The sequence below is a fragment of the Tiliqua scincoides genome, chromosome 1 (assembly GCF_035046505.1).
Source record: "Tiliqua scincoides isolate rTilSci1 chromosome 1, rTilSci1.hap2, whole genome shotgun sequence".
In the NCBI taxonomy this organism is placed as follows: Eukaryota; Metazoa; Chordata; class Lepidosauria; order Squamata; family Scincidae; genus Tiliqua; species Tiliqua scincoides.
This window is the reverse complement of record NC_089821.1, coordinates 237,367,966-237,391,813: the sequence shown is the minus strand read 5'-3', so window position 1 is coordinate 237,391,813 and position 23,848 is coordinate 237,367,966. Positions and strand designations below refer to the sequence as shown.

Genomic DNA, 23,848 nt, shown 5'->3' with positions numbered 1-23,848 from the left:
CAGATAGCACATGGAACAGGAAGGGAGTGAGTGTGCTAACCACTATCCACTGCTTCCCTGGATTGGAATACAGTTGAGTCCTTCAGCTTCCTTGATATATGTGCTTCTTCCCTCCTCTGAAAAGCAACACAGACCAACAGTGACCCTGCTGTTCAGATACTCCCCTATTTACACTATCCCACAAAGAATGGTTGCTGCTAAAAATCAGTACTTTTTCATGCATTTTTCAAATGATAACTTGCATGTATGAACAGGCCATCACAGATCCAACCTCAGAGACAGAACTTATATATCACCTCATTTGAAAGTCAGGTGGGCAACTCATGTTTTCTGTTTCCAGTCTTCAAATATTGCTTTTTATCTTATCCCTGCAGGATCCAAAAAACAAAGCTGGGTAATATGTACATTTATTAGAACCAATTAAAATATCAAAAAGTAGTGAACAAGTTTCCACATTCTCCAGAACTCTTCTGCAGGCTGTACAGTAAGCAAAAATACCCTGCTCTAGATATCATAGGTATTCAGGAATGACTTGATATTTAGAAAACACCAGTCACCATCAGGTGGGCTATGAAGTAAATCATCCTCATCCCCATCGTAATCATCACATAACAAACCTAGCAATTACGGTACTTGCATTTGGTAGATCCAGTGAAGAAACAGTCTCTTTCTGACAATCATTTTGACTGGTATGATCCAGCAAAAGATAATGATTTTAAAGCCTAATTTATGACAGACTTTAAAATGTGCTGAAGATTATCCTAAGCACAGCTACCTAGAAGCAAGCCCTGTTAAAATGAATGGAATTTCCAAGTCTTTAACTTTGCCTGGAGCATGCAATAAGTATTTTAAAATGGCCAGCATAACCTCCTTTAGACCGATCATTTTAGGTTTCATGTTTCTTAGAACATTTCTTTATATTCTTGTACTCTATATAACTTATTTGTCAACATCCTTCTTCAGCTGTAGCACCCAAAACTGATCTCAGTATTGCAAGTTAAATCTTTCTTGGATGTTTCTCCTAAGTACTCAGATACAGACTGTAACTCAAACCTTGCATGTTCACACCATCTTACTCTGAAGTCCTTGATTCTATCCAACTAAAATAAAGATATCTCTGTGAGAACTGATTACAGTAACTTACACCTTTCAATTTGTCACACCTGAAAAAATACTATTGCACACTAAACTGTTAATGCCTAATTTTCTAATTCTACCAAAACATGAAATGGTACCTAAGATTCAGAAGGATCCTTTGATTTGTCTTCCACCTTTGCCAAACCCACATTATGGGCTCCATCTTATATGGCCTGCACATTCCTGCCTACTCCAGTACTTCTCCTGCCACTCTGCGGAGCAGGTGAGTCAGCAGGAGAGGCGGGAGAAAGTGATGGGGGCAGAATGGGGGTGAGGAGAAGTGAAATGTCGCGGGGAGAGGGCAGAGACAGGGACAGGCGGATCAAAACTGGAAGGGGCTGAATTGCCGGTGCCTGTACTGCCAATATCCTATCCTTCCTGGATCTGATCCACACAGACCTGTGCCAGTTTTTTAGCTAGCACAGGTCCAAGTACACACACATGCACACAAACACGCCACAGAGGCTTACATCCTGGGTAAGGGAACATTTGTTTCCTATGCAACTGCTGCCCCACAGGATGCTGCAGTTGCTATTTTGGTGCCACTGTATTGGGGGGTGAGAATAGATAGGATTGGGCTGTAATACTATTTTCCTTTTGGTTGATTCTGTCTTAAAATCTTCATGCAATACAATGAAAGTAGGTGAATACACCATTTCAAGCAATAAGTGCATCATTAATTTCAAGCAGGCAACAAGGTGTTTCCAATCAGATAGTCTTGGGTGTGTCAGGTTAGGGATTTCAGGGCAAATTGATACAACTGCCTAATTTTGGTAGACTCCCAAATGCAAAAAAAAAAAAAAAAAAAAAAAAAAGCTTTAGTCTCAAGCCAAACCAAACAAGGGAGTAAAAAGCACTGCAGGTTTTAAGGCTCAGACACTATCAACTGACAAAACACCAAACTGATTTGGCATGTAATTCCCATAGCTAATGTCTTAGGACTGGATTTATGCTGGTTAGCTGAGTCGATTTACCATGGTAAATTAAGAAAAGGTTCCTCCCAAATTTTTTGTCTGTGGGCTACATGCAAGGCTTGTTGCAAAAAGACTGAGTGAAAGCATATGATTTAAACATTTGTAATGTATTTTTAATTAGCTGAGGTTAAGTGACTTGAAATTAAAGCTCTTCCAGTGACCCCTATGGAACTACTATTCATCTCAGTGCCAACATTTCCAAATCTTTCTCTAGCTAAAAAACACCATGCTATACTTTAAAAAATACTAGAGGCTCATTAGTTTCATCAGCTATTATCCCAAGAAATTAAGCCCTAAGAAAGTATACACTGACAAAGTACTGCAGAGCACAATCAAGAAGTTCTCCTGCACAAGTCTTGCTGGGGTGAATTACAGACGAGCATCCCAGTTGCTAATGCTTGCTAGTTTCATATGTTGAAAACATTTGTTAACTCCATGAGCTCTTATAAGAGTCTTATGAACTCTTGTTCAATGTGTTAAAACACACACACTCATATCTTTCAACATATTATTACTCAGTCTTCCTTCAGGATGCTAAGGGCAGCGTTAATGTAGTTTTACCTAATTCTAAACAACTAAAATAAATTTAACCCATATATCAGAAAAGTACATTCTCACATGCAGTGCATACTTTTGTCTTGTATATGTAGCATAGGGCACAATCCTAACTAACTTTCCAGCACCGAGGCAAGGGCAGTGTAGTCCCAAAGTAAGGGAACAAATATTCCCTTACCTTGAGGACGCCTCTATGACTGTCCCCCAATTGCAGAATGTAGCACATGCCCCACTGGCACAGCTGTGTCAGTGCAGGAACGTTGGTTAAGATTTGGGCCACAATTACTATCTAGAACAGGGGTGCTCACACTTTTTTGGCTCGAGAGCTACTTTGAAACCCAGCAAGGCCCGGAGATCTACCAGAGTTTTTTTACAATGTTCGCACCATCATAACATATAACATTTATGTGTACAATGTATGTTGGTGTACCTTGCATAACCGCATGAGCCAATATTGCACAACACAACATAATTAACTATAAACATTTTTTGTAATTACTTGAGTTTACTTTGATGACTTGCACTGAAGTGAATCAGCCAAGGATGCATAGTCTGGACAGTAGCTGCTGACAGCCAGCCTCAAGCACACTTCCAAATGTTCATCAGTCATGGTGGAACGGTACTTGGACTTAATGATCTTCATGTAGGAAAAGGCTGACTCACATAAATAAGTGGAGCCCTTCCTGGCTGAGGTGCTCTTATATCCCTGAGGGCCCTATTGCCTTCAAGTGGCTGCAGCTGTGCAGCACACTCTGCTGGATGCCCAGGCCTTACCCTTAAAGGGGCCACTGCTGACACCACATCTACCTCCTCACCAGATCTTCCAATACAAGTGGGGGTGGGGGTGGGGAGCAGATCTCTATACAGACCAGTGCAAAAACAGGGGAAAGGTGTGGGGGGAGGGAAGATCTCTATATAGACATCACAGCAAGACCAGTGCAAAACCCCTTGCACACAGAACCAACAGATGGAAGTTGGGGGGGCAGATCTCCATACATACCAGTGCAAAAACAGGGGAAAGGTAAGTCAGCCCCAGTAGAGTCAACGGGGCTCACTCCCAGGGATGCGTGGACCGGAGAGAAGCCTGCCAGCGGCTCCTCTCCAGGTCTACTCACGAGTCAGCCCCAGCAGAGTCAATGGGGCTCACTCCCAGGGATGTGTGGACAGGAGCTCACTCCCAGGGATGCATCACTCCCAGGGAGCTCACTCCCAGGACAGGGCTCACTCCCAGGGATGCGTGGACGGGAGAGAAGCCTGCGATCGACTCATTTTGCCTCACGATCGACCGGTAGATCGCGAATGATGTATTGAGCACCTCTGATCTAGAAGATGATCGTGTAGCTTGACACAACAGTAGTTCCTGTTTCTGCAGCAGTATTTGTACCGCTACAGCTGGGTGGCATCCGAAGGTCTTATTTCCTCTGGAGGAAGACTCTGGGTGGAAGGAAATCTTTGGATGCAACTCCTTTGGCAATATGGTAGCGTATATATTTGCCATGTGAAAGCTACTTTCTGGAAAACCTGGCATCCTACAACACCCCAATACATGGGAGACATGCTGCCCTTGGTACAGAAATGACCTACTTCCTATGTATTTGCAGCTGTTGCCACAGCAGATTTTATCCCTGCCATATCATACAATATTTCTACAGTCCCTTTGAAACCCTAGAGAGAAAAACTGTGGTAGGCCCAATTTAAGCTGACACTCTTCTCCAAATTGCACTTCTCTGCCTAAAATGTGTTGAAATAGGATTAGCTCTAACTCAATGAATTATTCAGACAGAATGAACAGTGGAAGCTCTTCAACCATAAATCTATATATGTTTTTTTTTTCCACAGAAAAAATAGCTGTTATGGTTACAGATTTTATATTTGACACTCTAAAGTTTATTCTTTTAGGTTTTTTAACCCGATAAAATAGCCCAGCTATTTTAATACACTGTCAGCATAATCGTTTTTAACATATGCAGCTGTAGTACTCCCAAGACTAGCTTGGAAACTGCAATGTTCTCATCAACAAAGCAAAACGATTTTGCTTTCCACTACGTAAAATCAGGAAACATGGATCCCGTCTCCAATAAGTTGTATCGTTAATCCTTTTTTTTGTACTGAATTATTAAATACCTATATATCACTTCTTACTGTTCAAAGTATTATAATAGTAGCCATTTTCAGTACAAACCTGGAAGGTTGGAAAATGTGCAGCTCCTAGCCTCTGTACAGTAAAAAAATGATATATAGACTATTAATAACACAACACAAAGGGGATTAATAATGCAACCTTATTGCAGAAGGGATCCGTTATTTCTGATTAGGGGAATTGGGGTCTATTCTACTAGGAGGAAGTTGTGTCAGCCTCTGATAAAAGTACTGTTGTGGGAATCCACCAGCACAGAGAGGATTTGAATATGGATTTTGCCATTAGAAATTTTCAGTCCCTTATTCACAAGTGCTGACTGACAGCTCACTCACTTTCCTTTTCTTACAAAGAACAACTATACGAGTTTGTACATAACTAAGCAAGATGCTTTAACTTTTAAAGACTTCTTAAGGAACTTCATTGTAATACTGCTGGAGAACTTTTATTCTGCCAGAACCAAACCATTTTTCTTTCAATGTTCTAAAAAAATATTTTTTGTATTAATGTCACTGATACAATCCATAAGAGCTTGCCAGTCATTTCAAAGGCATGACAACTGAATAATTGCATTTGGATCTTTCACTGGAAGGATATGTTTATGCAGGTGCCACACAGCTGAATTGAATCTCCAAATGTGTAATTTGGGAGCAGGTTTTCGAGTATACCATAGATCCAGTGGTTTCTCTGCCCATGGAAGGCTCAGTGGGGATCTCTTAGAAAAGGGTCTACGGTAACTAGCTCATTCCATTCAATGGAACGTTCGAACACAGTCAGGGTGACAGATACAGTGTATGGTAACTTACACCTGGCAATCCTACATGCTGGGGAGATTATGTGTATCACTGGCTTTTAGCATACTACAGTACTCTGAATAATCAAAAAGCCACTTCAACAAGAGCATGTCAAATATCAATTACAAAGTTCTCTGTATGCTATTGGTCTTCACATGACCCCATCTGAATGTCACACAGTTGGAGGCCATATCACGCAGCAGCTATCATGTAGAAATGGTTGTGAAAAGGGCCAAAATGGGAATTGATCAGCATTAGCTACAAATCCATCACCAGAATTAAACAGAGCTTTATTGGGGCATAATATTCTGATAAAGTCCCACCCTGGCATGTTTCTCTAAGAGAGAGCTTATTATCAGACTTTGAAACACAGATGGTAAACTAACAGCAAAGAGAACTTCCCACTGGGAAATTATCATTTGAAACACTGGCAGCAGGCAGTCTGGTCATCCTACAGTTACTCAAATCCTGGCACCTCTAACTGAAAACAGACCACACAATATATGGAATGCGCATCCAGCAAAGTATAGACAAAATAACAGTATATATGTCTCTGTCCTCCATAATGCCTCAACTCAAGCTTCTCCACCCCAGAGGATAAATTGAATTAAAGGGTGTTTAGGAGTCTAGGTTAAACAATATTATATATGGCAGTTAATTTGATTTCATGGCAAACCTATGGAGTGATATCCAATGCAAAACAATGCTTAACAACTAATTGTGGTAAGCAATTTAAAGTAATTTTAGTTAAATTAACTCTGCCATAGATGAGATCTAGTTACTTCCATACAAACAATATGTGAAACATGCATGCAGAGAGAAAGTTCCTCTTTCTCTGAAAGAACACAATATCATTTACAAGATGAATGTTAAAAATGCGCATTTTGTTACAGACTGGTAATGGGGAACGACATCTGAAAATTCCTTGCAAGAACCAAATATCCAGATGTGTCCGGGTATGGATATTAGATATATGTCAGACTCTATTCCAAACTGGACTCTTAGTACTGAATCATGTCTGAAATGTACACAGTACATCCCCCTAAGCTGAGGTGTGTGCTCTTGCATACCTACCAGCAAGGGGGAAAAAAAAAGACCAAAGCATATTGTGCCAATGCTGCCTGAGTTGGAATATGTTTTGAAAAATAAGCCCTCTTAAGAAATTTGCTGCATGTAGGGATCACCAAGGATCCATGCAGGAACACATTTTCAATGCTAGCCTGAGAATATGTGGCATATTAATGAAGTGCCTCTGAGCATGTGCAGAGTGTCCTTCCCTCACCAACTCTCCCAAGCCTCCTGGTCTGCCCCCCTTCTGCAGGATGCAGCATAAGCCTTTTTTGGTGCAGCTGCATGGGGGGGGGGAGGTTAGGACTGGACGGTTAAACAGGATTTATAGCAATTGAATATGTCATACATTTCCCCAGGGAGTTCTGTGAACTGAAGTTTTGTGAGGTTGCTTTTAAGTCTTTCTAAGAGATCCTTAAACAGTTCCTGCTATTTGCTGATTCAAACCCATGACAATGGAATTGATTCTAAGTTTACAATCTAGAGACAGTCATGATGAATACTGGGCAATATGCAATGGCTAAAGTGCACATCCCAGCTGGTTGTCACTTGGCGTGACTGGTCAATTGGCAATGATCCATGATGAATTAATTATAGCCTATGATTTATAGCATAACCAATGACAGCAGTTTCACACTTTCAAGTTATACATTATAATTATTATTGGTCCTTGAATTATAGCATAATTTGTGAAATCATCCTTACCATAAAAGATATTCAACATTCTCTTAAGAGAAACCTTTCTCAGCGCTTTGGCACAAATGCATCCTAGATATTCTATCTCTCATTTTTGTGACTCATGTCTCTAACAGCTCACTATGCAGGTCTACTCAGAACTCCCACTGAGTTCAAAAGGGCCTACTCCCAGGAAAGTGAGCCTAACTAACTTGACCATTTGCATCATTCTGTTCAGTGGTAATGAGGTGTTTATCTCAAGTACAGGTCTGGGGTAAGACAGCCACCCTCTGTCTTACCTGAAGCCTGTTAACCTGGTAACACTGAAAGTTTTACTGAACCTAGGGAAATTCACATTCATGTAAACATGTTTATGATCAAAGAGCCAGACAAAGGACAACAAACACCACAGTTCTAAGCATACTTTCTTGGAAACTGGCACTACTGAGATTGGTGGGATTTAATCCCACTGATTAGCCTCAACCATGTTTGATGTTGATGCCAATGGATCCTAGAGCTGTGGTTCAGGCATGAGAGGGAATACACTCCAGAGAGAAGAGAGAGTACACAGAGAGAAGAGAGAGTGCACAGATGCATAGCTGGTTCCTAGTCTCTTCACCTTGAGGAAGCTAGCTTTACATCTGCATTTGCCCTAAGCAAGAGGTTTTAAATGCACAATCTACGAATTCTCCCATACACTTCAGCAAATTCACCTAATTTAAGACAAGGAATGTTAAACAAAAAGCCAAGTAGGAATAATAACAAGTAAATAAGAAGTTAACTATAAGGTGCTCTAAGACTGCCAACCTAAGCAGACTAGTTAACTGAAAGGATGTTCCATTGAAATGAGAAGGGCTTATTTCTAAGTTAGAGCTTTAGGCTCCTGTTAATTACTCTGCCTTCATGACTGTACCACCCAAATATTTAAATAATTACAAAGACCTTTTGCCCTTTAATCTCTTCTTTTAATAGACTCTGTCATATGAAAAATGCTGAAGAGTCATAGAAGGAGTGGCCTTCTCCTGGCACCTGGCTTTAGTAGAATAAGGAAAACATTTTCATCGCTAAAGCTAATTGGTCCACCTCTGTCTGCTGCAATGAAGAACCTCTTCTGGCTTTCTCATCATCAATGCTGTGAGGAACTGCTACAACATGAACCTATGGTCTGCCGCACTGAGGCAGAGGCACATCAGATCTGATAGGAGGCTCCACTTGCTCTGATTAGGATCAAATCCCTGCTTTGCTTGCACTCAGCTCAGACTTGGCTAAACTAGTTGATCTGAACAGAACAAGGAGCAGAAGAGGGACGAGGATTGGAAGGAGCTTCATTCTGGGCTGCCTCCAATATTTCTATTTCGAGTAAGTGGCTAACTGCAAGGGTTCTACTCCATTTGTACAGCATATGGTGACAACTGCCATGGTACATATTTCGACTTCTGGATCAAACCAAACAGATATGCAGGTACTATAGGGTTCTCACTGTGGACTAGAAATGTTCGGTCTGCCTCTTTGCATGCTTATTCCAAGTAAGTTCTACTGATTTGAACTAGCTTTACTCCAAAGAAAGTATGCTAAGGACTGTAGCCCTAATGTAACTGAATGTATATAAGTGTAACATTTAGAACACCCTATACACATCTTGACATACTTCCTCAAAGGAGCAAAGATAAAATGACTCTCAACCCTAACCAACTTTCCAGTGCCGATGCAACCATGCCAACAGGGTGGTGGAGGTGGGACAGTTACAGAGGCCACCTCAAGGCAAGGGAGCATTTATTCCTTTACCTTGGGGCTGCACTGAGACTGCATCATCACTATAAAGTAGGTTAGGAATGGGCTGTCTGCTGATCAAAGTGGTTGTTAATAATGTTGTTTGGGAACATACAGTACAACTCTTTCTCTCGATACCGAACTGAACAAACGCATCGGTAAAGCAGCTACCACGTTTTCCAGACTCACAAAGAGAGTCTGGTCCAACAAGAAGCTGACGGAACATACCAAGATCCAGGTCTACAGAGCTTGCGTCCTGAGTACACTTCTGTACTGCAGCGAGTCATGGACTCTCCGCTCACAACAGGAGCGGAAACTGAACGCTTTCCACATGCGCTGCCTCCAACGCATTCTCGGCATCACCTGGCAGGACAAAGTTCCTAACAACACAGTCCTGGAACGTGCTGGAATCCCTAGCATGTATTCACTGCTGAAACAGAGACGCCTGCGTTGGCTCGGTCATGTCGTGAGAATGGATGATGGCCGGATCCCAAAGGATCTCCTCTATGGAGAACTCGTGCAAGGAAAGCGCCCTACAGGTAGACCACAGCTGCGATACAAGGACATCTGCAAGAGGGATCTGAAGGCCTTAGGAGTGGACCTCAACAAGTGGGAAACCCTGGCCTCTGAGCGGCCCGCTTGGAGGCAGGCTGTGCAGCATGGCCTTTCCCAGTTTGAAGAGACACTTAGCCAACAGTCTGAGGCAAAGAAGGAAGGCCCATAGCCAGGGAGACAGACCAGGGTCAGACTGAACTTGCTCCCATTGTGGAAGGGATTGTCACTCCCGAATCGGCCTTTTCAGCCACACTGGACGATGTTCCAAAACCACCTTTCAGAGCGCGATACCATAGTCTCTCGAGACTGAAGGTTGCCAACAACAGTACAACAGATTCAAAACATCTTAAAATGGTTGGTTCCTCTCCCATAAGAAGAGCCTTTCGGGATCAGGCCAAAGACCCATCTAGTCCAGCTTCCTGTATCTCACAGTGGCCCACCAGATGCCTCAGGGAGAACACAAGGCAACAAGAGACCTGCATCCTGGTGCCCTCCCTTGCATCTGAGAAGGGAACCTTGGGACATGTAGTTCTCTAATAGTTCTCTAGGCAACTTGCTGCCCAATCCTATGCATGTCTACTCAGACGTAAGTCCCATTAGAGTCAATGGGGCTTGCTCCCAGGAAAGTGTGGATAGGATTGGGCTGTAAGAACACAGTCAATACATGCATGCACACCCCAAACACCAGACTGCCAAAATTCTTTGAGGAAAGTTACAGTAGTTAAACTGGCATAAGAAAGATGTGTGCTTTTTAGTGTTGCTGTTCTCTTTAATTCCTTTCAGTCTGAGGTCATACAATATATTACCATGGAATAGTTATACATTCTTATCTTTACAGCTTCTAACCCTCTCCTGCTTTTACCTACAACACTTATAAAAAGGTAGCCTTTGCCTCATGTACACACATTTGCTGGTTTATTGTACTGTACAGCAGTTGGTGCAAGCTGCTCTAGTGCTGTCTTTAGGACCATGTGGGAGAGGGAGGCGCCTTCCTTCCACTTCTAGTGTACACACCTATGAGCAAAGAGAGGGGGACTCCCTATACAGGCATGACACACCTTTTCCAACCTGCCCTACCATTGCTGCTGCCCTGCTCCTCCTGTTTGCCACTATCCGTGCCAGCCCAGACACTTCTGCACCTAAATTAAAGCCCCACTCAAGCAAATCCATAAATTGGACATCTGGAAATTGGAGACCTTATGTAATCCAGATAAGTTCAGAATACCAGTCAATATTAAGTGCAAGTCTTAACGGACAATGGAATCATTCCTTGTCGAAGAAATACACAACTATTCATCCAAAAGCGAGTTTCTAACATTTTTACTGTTCTCTTTGAATAATGTCCTAACATTTTTTTTGTTCTTTTCCTCTTACAGTGACCAATGATGAATAATGGGAGCTCAGGCACGACTAATGACTCCAATCACATCCTACTAAAAACCACCTTTAAAATCCTTTTTAAAAACCCTATCTGTCATATATTGTATTTTTACTTCCAGCACCCTCCTTTAGTTGGCAGCTTCCAAATAAATGCCACTCCCTGACTTCACCAAGTATATTTGCCATCTCTTTTTAAATGGGAGCCTTACTGCCAAATTGTCAAGACCAGAGAGTGAATATAAGGAAATTGCCAGAGGGAATGAAATGAATGAAATTAACACACACTTTGACAAGATGACACCCTGACAACATAATTGCTGTATCCCAACCATAATTAACATAGTAAAGCACACAGTATGTAAAAGCAGCCTATCAACTTGTGGGGAGGATGCAGCTTAACCTGCTGGAGAGGAAATCACAGAGCTTTAAGGATACCATTTAAACATGAAACTAAAAAGACTTTCGCTCAGAAAAGGCAAAGTATTCCACACAACACAGAGGTAGCTTATGGAACTTACCACCACAAATCCAAAATAGACACAGCCCATCATACCTAAGAGACAGTCTCCACATCTATGTTCCACTATGTCTTTAAGATTGACTGAGTATGCTCTCCTAAACACACCCTCTGTGTGCCAAATCAGGCCCACAGGAATGCACATTGTGGCATACTCAGTGGTTGCCCCTCAACTTTGAAACTGTCTTCCTCTGGAGACTCACCTCAAGTTAAATATTTTCTGGCCATGGCATATTGGGTGGTTGTTTTTTTTGTTTTTTTTTAAATAATTGGTAACCAGGAATTAGGAGAGAGAGTAAAATAATATAATTACACATTCTGAGGTCTTGGATGAGATGGACAATAAATTGGTCAAAGCAACAAATAAGAAAAAAATGTGATGGTTGCCATCATCTTAGATGGCTTAAAACAACAACAACAACAAATTCATGGGGACCAGGTTTATCAACAACTATTAGCTAAATGGAACTTACTTCACTGTCCCACCCCTGTTCAGGAGCAAAGTAGATCTGGTTCCAGGAGCTGGGAATAAACAGCAGGGGATTTCTATCTCAGTCATGCCCTGCTGGCAAACTTCCCAGGGGCATTTGGCTGGCTAGTTTGCTGGCCTGTTGGCTGCTTCTGGAGCTGGAGCTGGAATGCTGAGCCTCTGCTCTCATTGCAATATACACTTCTTATGTTTTTACAAGCCCCCCTTGTACTATTTGCACCACCCATCAATGCAGGATAGAACACAGGAGAGAAATAAAATGTCAATCCTAGCAAATGTCCATCCTACACTAACATTACAGCACAACGTAAGCAAATCAAGGTAAGCATCAGGAGTGAAAACACCCATGAGATCTAGCTGAAAGAACAGCAAAAAGGGAAGCAACGAACTAATTAAGGAGCCTGTGTGGAAAGAGCAAAGGAGCACAGCAGTTAAGGAGCCGCCCCTTTCAATTTAACACGTCCTCTCAAATTAATGTCCACCTCAGCAGCATGGCTGGAAAAATAAATGTCAACTGCTTTAACTGAACAAATATGGTTCTTGTCAAAGGTGTAGTGGCTACCCCCAGCTCCTCTTGCCAGATCTGGCCCTGGCACTCACTCTAGGGCTCCTGTTCAGCTTCGTCCTCTCCTTTGAGGCAGTTAAGGTCACAGCTGCTGAGCCATACAGTGATTCAGTGTTTGAGCGGACATTTATTTTTAAACTGGCCTGTCCAGAAGTGCATAGTTTTAAAAAACGAAAAGAAAAAAGGACATGCTGCCAAAAACTATATAGCATGAGTTAAAAAAAATTCAGTAAAAGAATCCCAAATTAAAGAGTTGTAATTTATACAGTACTTCTGTTGGATGTCAAACTGACACAGAGGATGGGATTGGAAATAGAAATCCACATTTTTTTTTATAAGAAGTATTGATTCAGCAGGCATGCTACTAGCCTGGAACAAACATGGGCCTCTGCTTCTCCTTCAGAGTGCTCTAAGGATGCTGAATTGCAACCCAGAGACTTTGTGCTCAGGTTGTTCACTTCAGGAAGGTTAAAGGGGAGCTGCTGATTGATGTACCTGGTAGCTTTATTGTCTAAGGGCCCAATCCTATCCAATTTTTCACCACCAGTGCAACCACAATGCAGCCCCAAGGCAAAGGAACAAACGTTCCCATACCTTAAGGAGGCCTCTGTGACTGCTGCCCCACCACAAGATGCAGTGCACATCCCATTGGCACAGTTGCACTGGCATTGGAAGACTGGATGGGACTGGGCCCTGAATCGTCACATGGAAAAGCAGAATCAGTATGGTTAGAGTGTCAGACTGGGCTGGAGGATTAGAGAAACATGGATTCAGATCCTTGCAAAACCCCTTGTGTGTGTGTGGGGGGGTGGAGCTGTAGAGCACATCCTCTGCATTTAGAAGGTCCCAGGTAAAAAAAAACCTGGCCAGTTTCAGCCTAACCTACCTCACAGGGTTGTTGTGAGGATGAAGGGGGCAAGTCAACAATATCCACCACCTGAGGTGATTGGAGGACGGATGGGATAAAAATATAATAAACAGAATCTATTATTATGCACAGAGATGTCAGAGGAGATGGAGAGTTGCCTTCTGATCATCCACCTATGCGGCTTTGCCCATTCTCAAACTGCAAGCACAATGCATCCCAAAGCCGTGCCTGGGACTGGCATATTATTGCTAGAGAGGCCAGGTGGACTTCAAGGAGCTTGACTTGGGAGACAGACCTGTTTTTTACGCAACCCCCCCAACCCCCCCCCCCCAAACCTCCCTCCCCACCTCCGTCCAAGCACTGAAATAACGAGCAGATTGTGTCCAATCCGGTGAAACACATTTGCGAATTTCTGGTGCGATGCGGGTCCTGCTGCCGCGATGGAGGCGGACCAGCGCCTCTTCTGCTGCCACCGCCCCCTTCCAGAGCCAGCCGCTCGTGGGTCACCCCTAGGAGAACCCCTGCTCGCCTCCCACCAGACCTTCTCCAGAGCCGGTCACTGCCGTCACACACAAAGCAGGAGGGAGCCATCCTCCGGCGCTGGGCGGCTCCCGTGCAGGTCTCGCAGCCCTTGCATGCGCCGAGGAAGAACAGGGGAGGGGGCGGCTGGACGATCCAGCCCCGGGTTCCAGCCCAGGCGGCGGCAGCAGCAGCAGCCCCTCTCTGCTGCGCCCCATCCACTCCGCGCGCTGCTGCTGGGCTTGGCAGCCGCCACCGCCCCACTCTGACCTGGACCGGGAGCGACGCAGCCCCGCCGGGGATGCAGGGCTCGCCGTGCCTTGCAGGAAGAGCAGGCTGCGGGCAGCGGCGGCGGCTCACCTGCAGGCAGCTGCGCGCAGGCGGGGCAGCGACTTACTGGGTCCGCCAAGGCGTGTGGGTCTGGCGCGCGGCCGTCCGGTTCGAGCGCGCCGCTTCTGAGCTGCCCTTGGCAGGCGGCGGCGGCGGCGGCAGCGAGGCGCAGGGAAGGAGGGAGCGCGGCAGCTGCAGCAGCTGGTTGGGGCGCACAGGCGCCGCTCCTGGGACTTAGAGGCGGCCGCAGCACTTGTGACCGCCTGTCACCCGGCGAGCGCCCGCCCTCCCTGCCTCCTCCTCCCCACCCCTCGCCGCCGCTTCATCGCCCCCTGACGGAGAAAATGCTGCTGCCTCCCTGGCGACGCCTGCCAGTGCCAGGCGAGGCGGAGAGGAGAGGGAGGAGGAGCCCGCAGACGGTGGCTGGCTCTTCCAGCTTCGCCTGCTGCAGGAGCAGCAGCAGAAGTCCTGGGGAAGGAAGAAGGGGGCCACACACGCGCCAAGCTGCCCTCCTCGCACGCGCACACGGGGGGCCAGCTGTGGGAAGGTCTGCCTTGCCAGGGAGCAGCTGCCACCGCTGCCTCTCGCAGCCCCCCCACCGCCAGTCCCTGCGGCAAAACCAGCCCTGGCACTGACCCGTCGCAGCCTCAAGTGGATCCCCAAATGTCGCCCCCCCCCTCTTCCACCTACAGGCCTTCTCCTCTTTAAAATTCCTCATCCCCCCCCCGTCATTTTCTCTGAGGAAAGGAATTGGAAGTGCAGTGCAATTTCACCTTCCCCTGCTGTGGAGGGCATCCGTGTGGTGGTGGAGGGTGCTGAGTGGCCTCCTGCTGGAACCCTCAAACATTGGCCCACAATGGATTATCGCCAGTTTCTTGGTAAGACTAGTCTGTAGTGGGTGGATCAGCCCCTCATGGCAGGGATCAGGCCCAGGGCCCATCTAGTCCAGCTTCCTGTATCTCACAGCGGCCCACCAGATGCCTCAGATTGCACACACAAGACCACCAGATACTTGCATCTCACTCCCACTTCCCTGCATCTAGCATTCTATTTATGCTCACACCCCACATTCACCCACCCACTCTCACTCACACATACACAGAAAGAGAGAGAGTCCTTGCAGTATAGGAGCCTTCTTGGTACACATAACCTACTCATCAGTGTACATGATGTTTGACCATCTCTGATACTTGGCATGTAATTTAGTATCTGTTATCAGGCAATGGTTGACATACAAGCCTGTTTGCTGTCTGACACATGACAACATGCCATTTCATATTTATTTTTCTAAAATCCAGATACTGTATTCTAACCTTCTGCCCTATTTCTAAGGCACCCTAGGTGGCGTTTTTGAATTCATCATCAAAACAATGAAGAGGTGCTTACAAAGCTAAAGCACGCCCGCTGTGCATTTTGAAGTTTTAAGTGTTCATTAATATGTGCATTTGGAATTCTGCATTAATATGTGAGTGGCAAATGTGTAAATGCTGACAAAACTTTAATATTTACAAATACTGTATTAATTTAGCCTGGAGCCATACCCAGTTTGTGACGCCTGTAATGGGCATCTCCTGGCCTGGCTTGACTTGGGCAAGCATTTTGTCTCATTCTGTGAACTTTCTTCAGGATCCAGATGATCCTGGCTGCAGCTTAAGTGGAGCAGGGGAATGTAGAAATGCATAAAAATGGTTGTCCCCAGCATATTATCCCATGAAAAGCTTTCAGCTGGATCTTGAGTCATACAATCATAGTTATAATAGTGGTGTGTGGTATACAGGAGACATTGGGCCCAATCCTATCCAAATTTCCAGCACCACTGCAGCCACAATACAACTCCGAGGTAAGGGAGCAAATGTTCCCATACCTTAAGGAGCCCTCTGCCTCCCCACCACAGGATGTAGTGCGTGCCCCACTGGCACAGCTGCACGGGCACTGGAAAATCAGATAGGATTGAGCCCTGTGATGTTTAATGACACGACCATGGCCACCACCCTGGTCTCCAGTGTGGTGCCGTACTACCTTGAGCTTTTGCATTAACAGCATAAAAATCCACCAAATAATAAATGAATAACGGTGTGAAACCCTCCCCCCAACATTATTATTTATTCATAGACCTCGTTTTTCAAGGGTAGGATTACCAGTTGTTGGGAAAACTCTTAAACACAAAGCCACTTCCTGAATTACATTTCTTCCCCCGCATAGAAATCTTATATGTTGTAATATTGTAGTGCTGCATTCCCCCCCCCCCACAATATCCAGACAGATCCACACAGATCAAGCACCTGATAGTACAGCAGCTGCCTGATCAGTGAACTCACAGTCTCCAAAACACATATGCTTTGTGTTTCTGCATATTTTCACATGTGGTACTAAAGGCTTGTTCACATGATTCAAACTGTTCCCACCCCAATTTGTGCAAAAGGCGGAATAAAAGCATATTGTCATGGGTAAAAGAGGAAGCTTTTATGATCACTATCTCTTTTCTGTTTGTTAAAGTAGCCGGACGAGCTTCCCCAAGTAGAATATTTATTCCTATTTTAAAATATTTATATCCCACCCCACTGACACTGTATCCAAAAGATCAGCCACTGGTTGAGGTAAGAGAAGCACCAAGTGGCAGAGGGGTGACAGGAAGGTGAAACAGAGTGGGGGGGGGAAGGGGCATTTCTAGTCAGGAAGAAGGTGGAATGGGGTAAATCAGGTCCCAGGCGCAATATCAGCAGAGTAGTCCTCTGCTGTATCCTCCCTTCCAGCCATGAACACCCTACACTGACTTGGCACAGATCTGAGTAGCCCCATTGGGCAGTTGGGGCATTATTCAGGGTAAGGGGAAAAATATCCCCTTACCCAGAGGAGACCTTCAGCCTGTTCCATGCAGTCCAGGTGCGCCAGTGCAGGTTAGGATTGGGCTGTCAGTGTTTCAAAAGGTAATAAAATAAGTGCATAATTAATAAAGTATTGGAAATGGTACAGGCACAGTTAAAAGTTGTGCTTATCACTAGTGATATTGTGGGCACTGCGTAACAGGTGATTATGGCATTTGCCTTACAATAGTCCACAAAGCACTCACAATCACAGTATAAATGCTATTGGGGAGGAGTGGTTGCATTGTTTTAGCTACAAACTGTTGTTGTTTGGATGCTGAAAAGAGTGGGTTTTGCCTCTGAGCTATTACACTTCTCATTCCAGAGAAGACATCTGGATTCTCATTGTGACTGAGTAACAGCTGCGCTACTTTGCAGACAGACTTTGAATCCTTTTCTACAATTGACTTATATCTGTGCATTTAGTGTTACAACAGTCATCTGGAAAGGCCCTAAGAATGCCTTTTAATCTGGAATATGTCACTTATAAATGTAGTTAGGATAGACAGTGGAAGAAAGCTATGTTTAAACTAAATGTTCATAACAGTGAATGGTTTTCATTCATTTTATAGAAGTGGAATGCATAAAGGGGGGGCCTATTTATGCATCACTTGTGAAAACAGCAACATTATATGCAAATGTTCTGCACAGGCAATAAATCAGCACTCACTAAACACAAACAAATAAATCAGCACTCTCTCATACTCACATGCATGTCCTCTTTAATATGTAGTATCTTTTAGGCTTGCAGTTTGGACAGTTTTGGCTCAGTAAAGGGTATGATTGGGAAACAGTACCATTTGGGAGTTTTAAAAAACATTCATTATATTTATGAGAGGCACACTTCATAGAGAGGAATTCAAAGCAGTAATGCAGTTATGCAGGATCAAACTTTTGACACACACAATCCTATAAACATTAATGACCATGTGGATATATTTTAGAGATGTCCAAGCTATTTTTTAAAATGCCAAACAAAGGAAATAGTCTGTCAATGTAACGGGTAACAATGGCTTGAACAGAATGATAAAGAACAATGAGAACAGTTGTTGGCAATCTAACAGGGTATTTGGTAGGAAATCCATAAATACTGTTAGAAACTTTTACAAGTCCAGTGCTATGAACACTGCCAAACCCAGCATTGTTTCATTTCTTCCAATGACATCCTCTCAGAGGTTTCTGTTGGCAGTCACCTGTACTTAACACTACATTCTCTTGACGGTTTTACTAAGGCTCATTTTTCAAAATAGGCTAGCAAGTATTAAATGTGGATGGATTGAAAATATAAAATATGTTACAGACCTTACTTCAATTAAGAAGTTTTTGGTAACTATTTTCACATAATGCTCAGCAAGTGCCAAGTAAAAATATTATACATAAACACACATGTATAAGTACACTATACAGATTCAAACCATGTTTTACATACACATATTAATGTAGAAAACTTCCATTTGTTCTACTTACATGTTTGAGTTTCTAATAACTTCTGAAGCCATTCTTGAAATTTTTCTAAGAATGATGTTTATAGATTTGTATAGGGGCAATATATAATACCCGGCATATGACTGCTAATATTACATGCCTGTATACAAATATATGGCCACATTTGGAATGTGCCTGCACATCTGGAATACTGTGTTCAGTTGTGGTCACAGCCCCAAAAGAAGGATAGAGCTGGAAAAGGTACAAAAGAAGGCCTGCAAAATGACCAGAGGACTTGAGCGCCTCTTACAAGTAAACATATCCAGGATCACACTGTAGGCAAGAACTGGGTTGGAGTCTTACATCTTTCAGTCCTCACAGCTTATTGTCCACATCTTCCTGAGATTAAGCACCACTAGAATCCGTGAGGCTTTCTTTGGAGAAAATATGCTCTGGATCATACTGTTAATTTGCAGCATGTGCTCATTTCCAATCTTCCTGGCTCTTTTCTTTCTCTGTTTTCAATTTCCTCTCCCATTTTACTTTCACAAAGAACCACTTTGGACAATGCTTCAAGTTCAACCATCCACCCTGCCCCACATGATTAAAGATGTGCATGCTCACACTGCCTCCTCCCCTTCCTTCCCAATTTACTTGTCACAGTTGCATGGGATGTAGACTTTTTGATGGGTAGAGTGGCAGTTCAGATGAACTATCACCCCCATGCATTTAAAAGAAGCAATCAGGAAGCGGGGGGAAGATATATGCACAGCATGAGTACATGCATCTGGTTCAAGCAAGAAAGCATCATCAGAACTGGCTCATTGTCAGTGCCTGTTGTTACTGCAGCATGCACTGCATCCTATGGGTGGCAGTCCCAGACATCTCCTCTAGGTAAGGGAACATTTGTTCTCATGCCCGAAGGTAAGCCCTCGCTGCCCTGCTCCATCTACTTGAACCTGCACCAATGATTTCATTGTCACAAGTCCAAGTGGACTAGAAAATTGGATCAAAGCCAGGAAAAGGGATAGGGTATTGGCTGCACTGCTGCAGTCAATCCTGTTCCCTACCTGACCTTGACTGATCCTCCTTTCCTAGGTGTCTGCCCCATTTGCCCCCCTCAGTGTCCCGTTGGGCCCACCCCCTACTTCCCTTCTGCCTTCTGTGCTGAATTACCAACAACGGGTCATTGTGAAGCCACTAGTGAGCAGCCATCATCACATGCTGTTTGTGGCAGCTGCCCAGAGGAGCAAAATGGTGTGTCATCTTTTCCGAGCTGTAAAAGATCTTGAATTACATTGAAAAAAAAAAAGACTTTCTCCTGCCCCAGCCCACCTTGTTTCTAGGTAAGAAGTGAGGGAGCATTCCAATGCTTTGTGAAGCCTCTCGAGGAATCTTAACTGTAGCTTGTTAGCTCTTCAACTTCCAGAAAGCAAAGCGTTCTTGGACTTTTTTGCCCCTTTTGGGGTTTTTGTTTTTGAAATTTTGTTCTGAAATTTTGTTCAGCTCTGAAGTTCAGTAAGTGCCCCAAATCCTTGATCTTCTCTGTGGGAGGTCCCATTTTGGCTACAATTCTCTCAGCAGAGTGGTGGGGACTTTTGAAATACACAAATAGATTACACTCGCCTAGCCTCAAGGGAACAAAGTAATGGTAACCAGGCACACATATGATAAAAAGTGTTGGCGCCATCTCACCAGATGGAGTTGATCCTGGCAGATTCACAAAAGCTATCTGCCCTAAGCTTCTGCTGATTCATCTACCCAAATCTTACAAAAAGAGAGGTGATGATCCTCAAAAGATGCTTATGAAAACATTCCTGCCAGTGATATGAAATTACTATTGCCTCTGATGAAGAGTTACCCACTGCACTCAAAATGTATTATCAGGCCCAGCAAAGTTTCCAGAATACCATACAGCAGTGGTTCTCAAACTTTTAGCACTGGGACCCACTTTTTAGAATGAGAATCTGTCAGGACCCACTGGAAGTGATGTCATGACCAGAAGTGACATCATCAAGCAGAAAAAGTTTTGACAATCCCAGGCTGCAATCCTATCCACACTTACCATTTAAGTCCCATTTACTGTTATTGTTAAAAGTATATACAGAGTAGTCTGTTAAAAGTACAGATCTGTCACATTTCCTCAGTGCAGTCACATATCATAGTAGCAGCAAGTCTAATAGATTAAGAATAAAATATTGAAATGAATGGGGACTCACCTGAAATTTGCTTGTGACCCATCTAGTGGGTCCTGACCCACAGTTTGAGAAACACTGCGGTATATTACTTCTGTCCTGATTTTAGAAGTAGGCTGCCTCAGAATGCCAGATGCAAGGGAGGTCTCTTGTTGTATTGTGTGCTCCCTGAGGCATCTGGTGGGCAACTGTGAGATACCGGAAGCTGGACTAGATGAGCTTTTGGCCTCATCCAGCGCGGCTCTTCTGTTCTCTAATCAAAAGTTGAAAGGTTCCATATCGAATTTGAGTTCTCTCTCTCTCTCTCTCTCTCTCTCTCTCTCCCTTTTTCTCGGATTTTAGTATCTACCCTCCTGTCTACGCAATCCCATCCATAGCATTGCAGAAGCATCAAGCATATAGTACATGCAGAAATGCCCATGTGATTCAAGGGCCAGACTGCAAAAAATTGAGGTGCTTTGTTTGATACCAGCATCTAGGAATGTGAACAATTCATTTATGTCTCTGAAGGCTGATAACTAAAAATTAGATGTTGGCTCCTATAAACTCATGCTGGAATTTAGGAATGTGACATCTTTTGAAGCCCTAGGCAGTGAAGCAAGTCAAGTCTCATGCTGCAGGGAAAAGCAAAATATCCTCAGAGTTCCTCCCTGGTCTGACCTGGAGAAAATATCCTTCTCCTCCCTGTTTATGATGACAGTTGGTCAGTCTCTAAGCATGAGCCCAAATGAACTTTCCCAAAGGAAATTGTAGTGGGATGCAAATGATTTAAAAGATAAGATCTAGGGGGGGGGCAATGTTACTCAGCTGTTTATCAAGGAGTGTTGCACAACTGGCATTTTGTGATTGTTTATTAAAATTGAGTAAGAAGTATCTTCTGCTGCTTTTTTACAAAGAGGAAATCCAAAATCTGGATTTCATCAACGTTCTTTTTATATTTGAAATCATTAAAAGGGAAGAATCCAAACAAATGTGGTTAGTTCTGATGATGAAAATAAAACCCTCTCAGTGGGAAATTTAACTGAGTGCTGTTTGCAAGCTGCTTGGAAGACTATAAGCCCATTTTTAGAATCTCATATTGCCAGTGATCTCCTGCGACTTTTTGGTTTTCAGTGATATTATCTTCCTGCATGTTACTGCAGAGATGGGGGAAATAAAATTTTCAGCCTTTATCCATTAGTAGTGTTGGTCCCTCTTTGGTAAACAATGGTTCTAGGAGGCATGCCAATGGACTAGCTTCTAGCTTCAAGACAAATGAGTTCTGGATAATTTGGAGTATACTAAACGTTATTTACTAGTTCTGTAGAAGAAGTGATAATAAATTGCATGCATGCAGTTCCCTTCTGGAATGTGTTAATTTAGAGCATGAATGCCATGAGAATCAATCATATTTAGAGACCAAGAAAGTTCTTCCCTGCTGCTTTTCCTATCATTGTGTTTCCAGATTTTCTTGTATGGGTAATTGCAATCAGGGCCACTCTTAGGAGCTGCGGGGCCCAATCTGAAACACCTTTGTGGGGACCCCTCCACTAATTTTTTTTAGCTCTTCAGTTGAATGGAGCCAGGCCAAGAAAAAAAAATATGTTACTTCTGTGCAAGTGGCTAGGACTCCTGTATCTTTAGTGGTTGTGCAGAACAGGCACCTAGGAGGTACCTGGAGGGTGGAGGGAGCTCATGTTCAGCCCACAGTGCTCCCCAACTCTTGCCCGTTGCTGCCCTGTCTACAACAGTCTGCTCTGGAGCGAGATGGAGTAAACGATGGCACCAGGAGCTGTGAGGGCAGGGAAAGAACAAGACGTGCATGCTGCCACTTGTATAGCACCAATTTTGGGCCAACTGGAAGCAGCGATGGGCAGGAGCTGCCTCCAGCGTGACCAATTTTGGGCCAATTGGAAGCCGCAGTGGGTGAGAGCAGCTTCCCAAGTGACCCAATTTCAGGCAAATTGGAAGCAGCAGTGGGCAGAAAGGCAATGCAAGGCCCCTACCATGCACAGGGCCTAATTGTGAAAAACATCCCCAATTGCCTAAAAGGTAGCCCTGATTACAGTGCCTCTTTCTCAAAAGATCCAGTATGTGGGGTAGAAATGGAGGGACAAGAAGAATAAGAAGAGGGGTGAGGAGAGCAGAGAAATGACAGTGGAATCAGGTGGAGGAAGAGAAGATGGAAGAAGAAAAGAGAGGAGGGAAGAGATAGAAGCCAAGAGAATGAAAAGATTTTCAACAGAAGGAACAGACAGTTGAAGAGAGACATGGAAAAAAGAATGAGAAAGCAGTTTGCTGAGAAGGAACAGAGATTCACAGTGTGATCCTAAAGGCTACGGCGTTTGGGCCTCTTCAGCCTAGAAAAGAGACACCTGAGGGGGGACATGATTGAGACATACAAAATTATGCAGGGGATGGACAGAGTGGATAGGGAGATGCTCTTTACACTCTCACATAACACCAGAACCAGGGGACATCCACTAAAACTGAGTGTTGGGCGGGTTAGGACAGACAAAAGAAAATATTTCTTTACTCAGCGTGTGGTCGGTCTGTGGAACTCCTTGCCACAGGATGTGGTGCTGGTGTCTAGCCTAGACGCCTTTAAAAGGGGATTGGACAAGTTTCTGGAGGAAAAATCCATTACGGGGTACAAGCCATGATGTGTATGCGCAACCTCCTGATTTTAGAAATGGGTTATGATAGAATGCCAGATGCAAGGGAGGGCACCAGGATGAGGTCTCTTGTTATCTGGTGTGCTCCCTGGGGCATTTGGTGGGCCGCTGTGAGATACAGGAAGCTGGACTAGATGGGCCTATGGCCTGATCCAGTGGGGCTGTTCTTATGTTCTTATGTTCTTGTGCTAGAACAGGCAAGTCAGGAGGCTTGTGCTGTATCCAGCGTGAGACAGGGCGCCAAAGTGGCTCAGCCAGCGGTAAGAGGAAACTCTTCCCCTTACCCCTGGGTAAGCCACTGCAGCCCCTACGGGTCTCCTTGGACTTGTGCCACCTCAGGAGGACCCCAGGACCTCCCTTCCCTGCCTTCCCCCGC

The 23,848-nt window shown here is 44.2% G+C and overlaps 1 protein-coding gene across 2 annotated transcripts in view; it reads right to left on the bottom strand.

Annotated features, from left to right (window-relative positions):
* The window catches only part of CDC42EP3 (CDC42 effector protein 3), a 34,002-nt gene extending 19,446 nt beyond the window's left edge, over window positions 1-14,556 (bottom strand). Inside the window, exon 1 of one of the 2 annotated variants that reach the window (XM_066611553.1) lies at window positions 14,365-14,556. The gene's annotated coding sequence lies outside the window, so the exon portion shown is untranslated. The remainder of the gene's footprint in view (window positions 1-14,364) is intronic. The other variant, XM_066611554.1, reaches the window with a different exon arrangement.
* Between the last annotated feature and the right edge of the window lie 9,292 nt (window positions 14,557-23,848).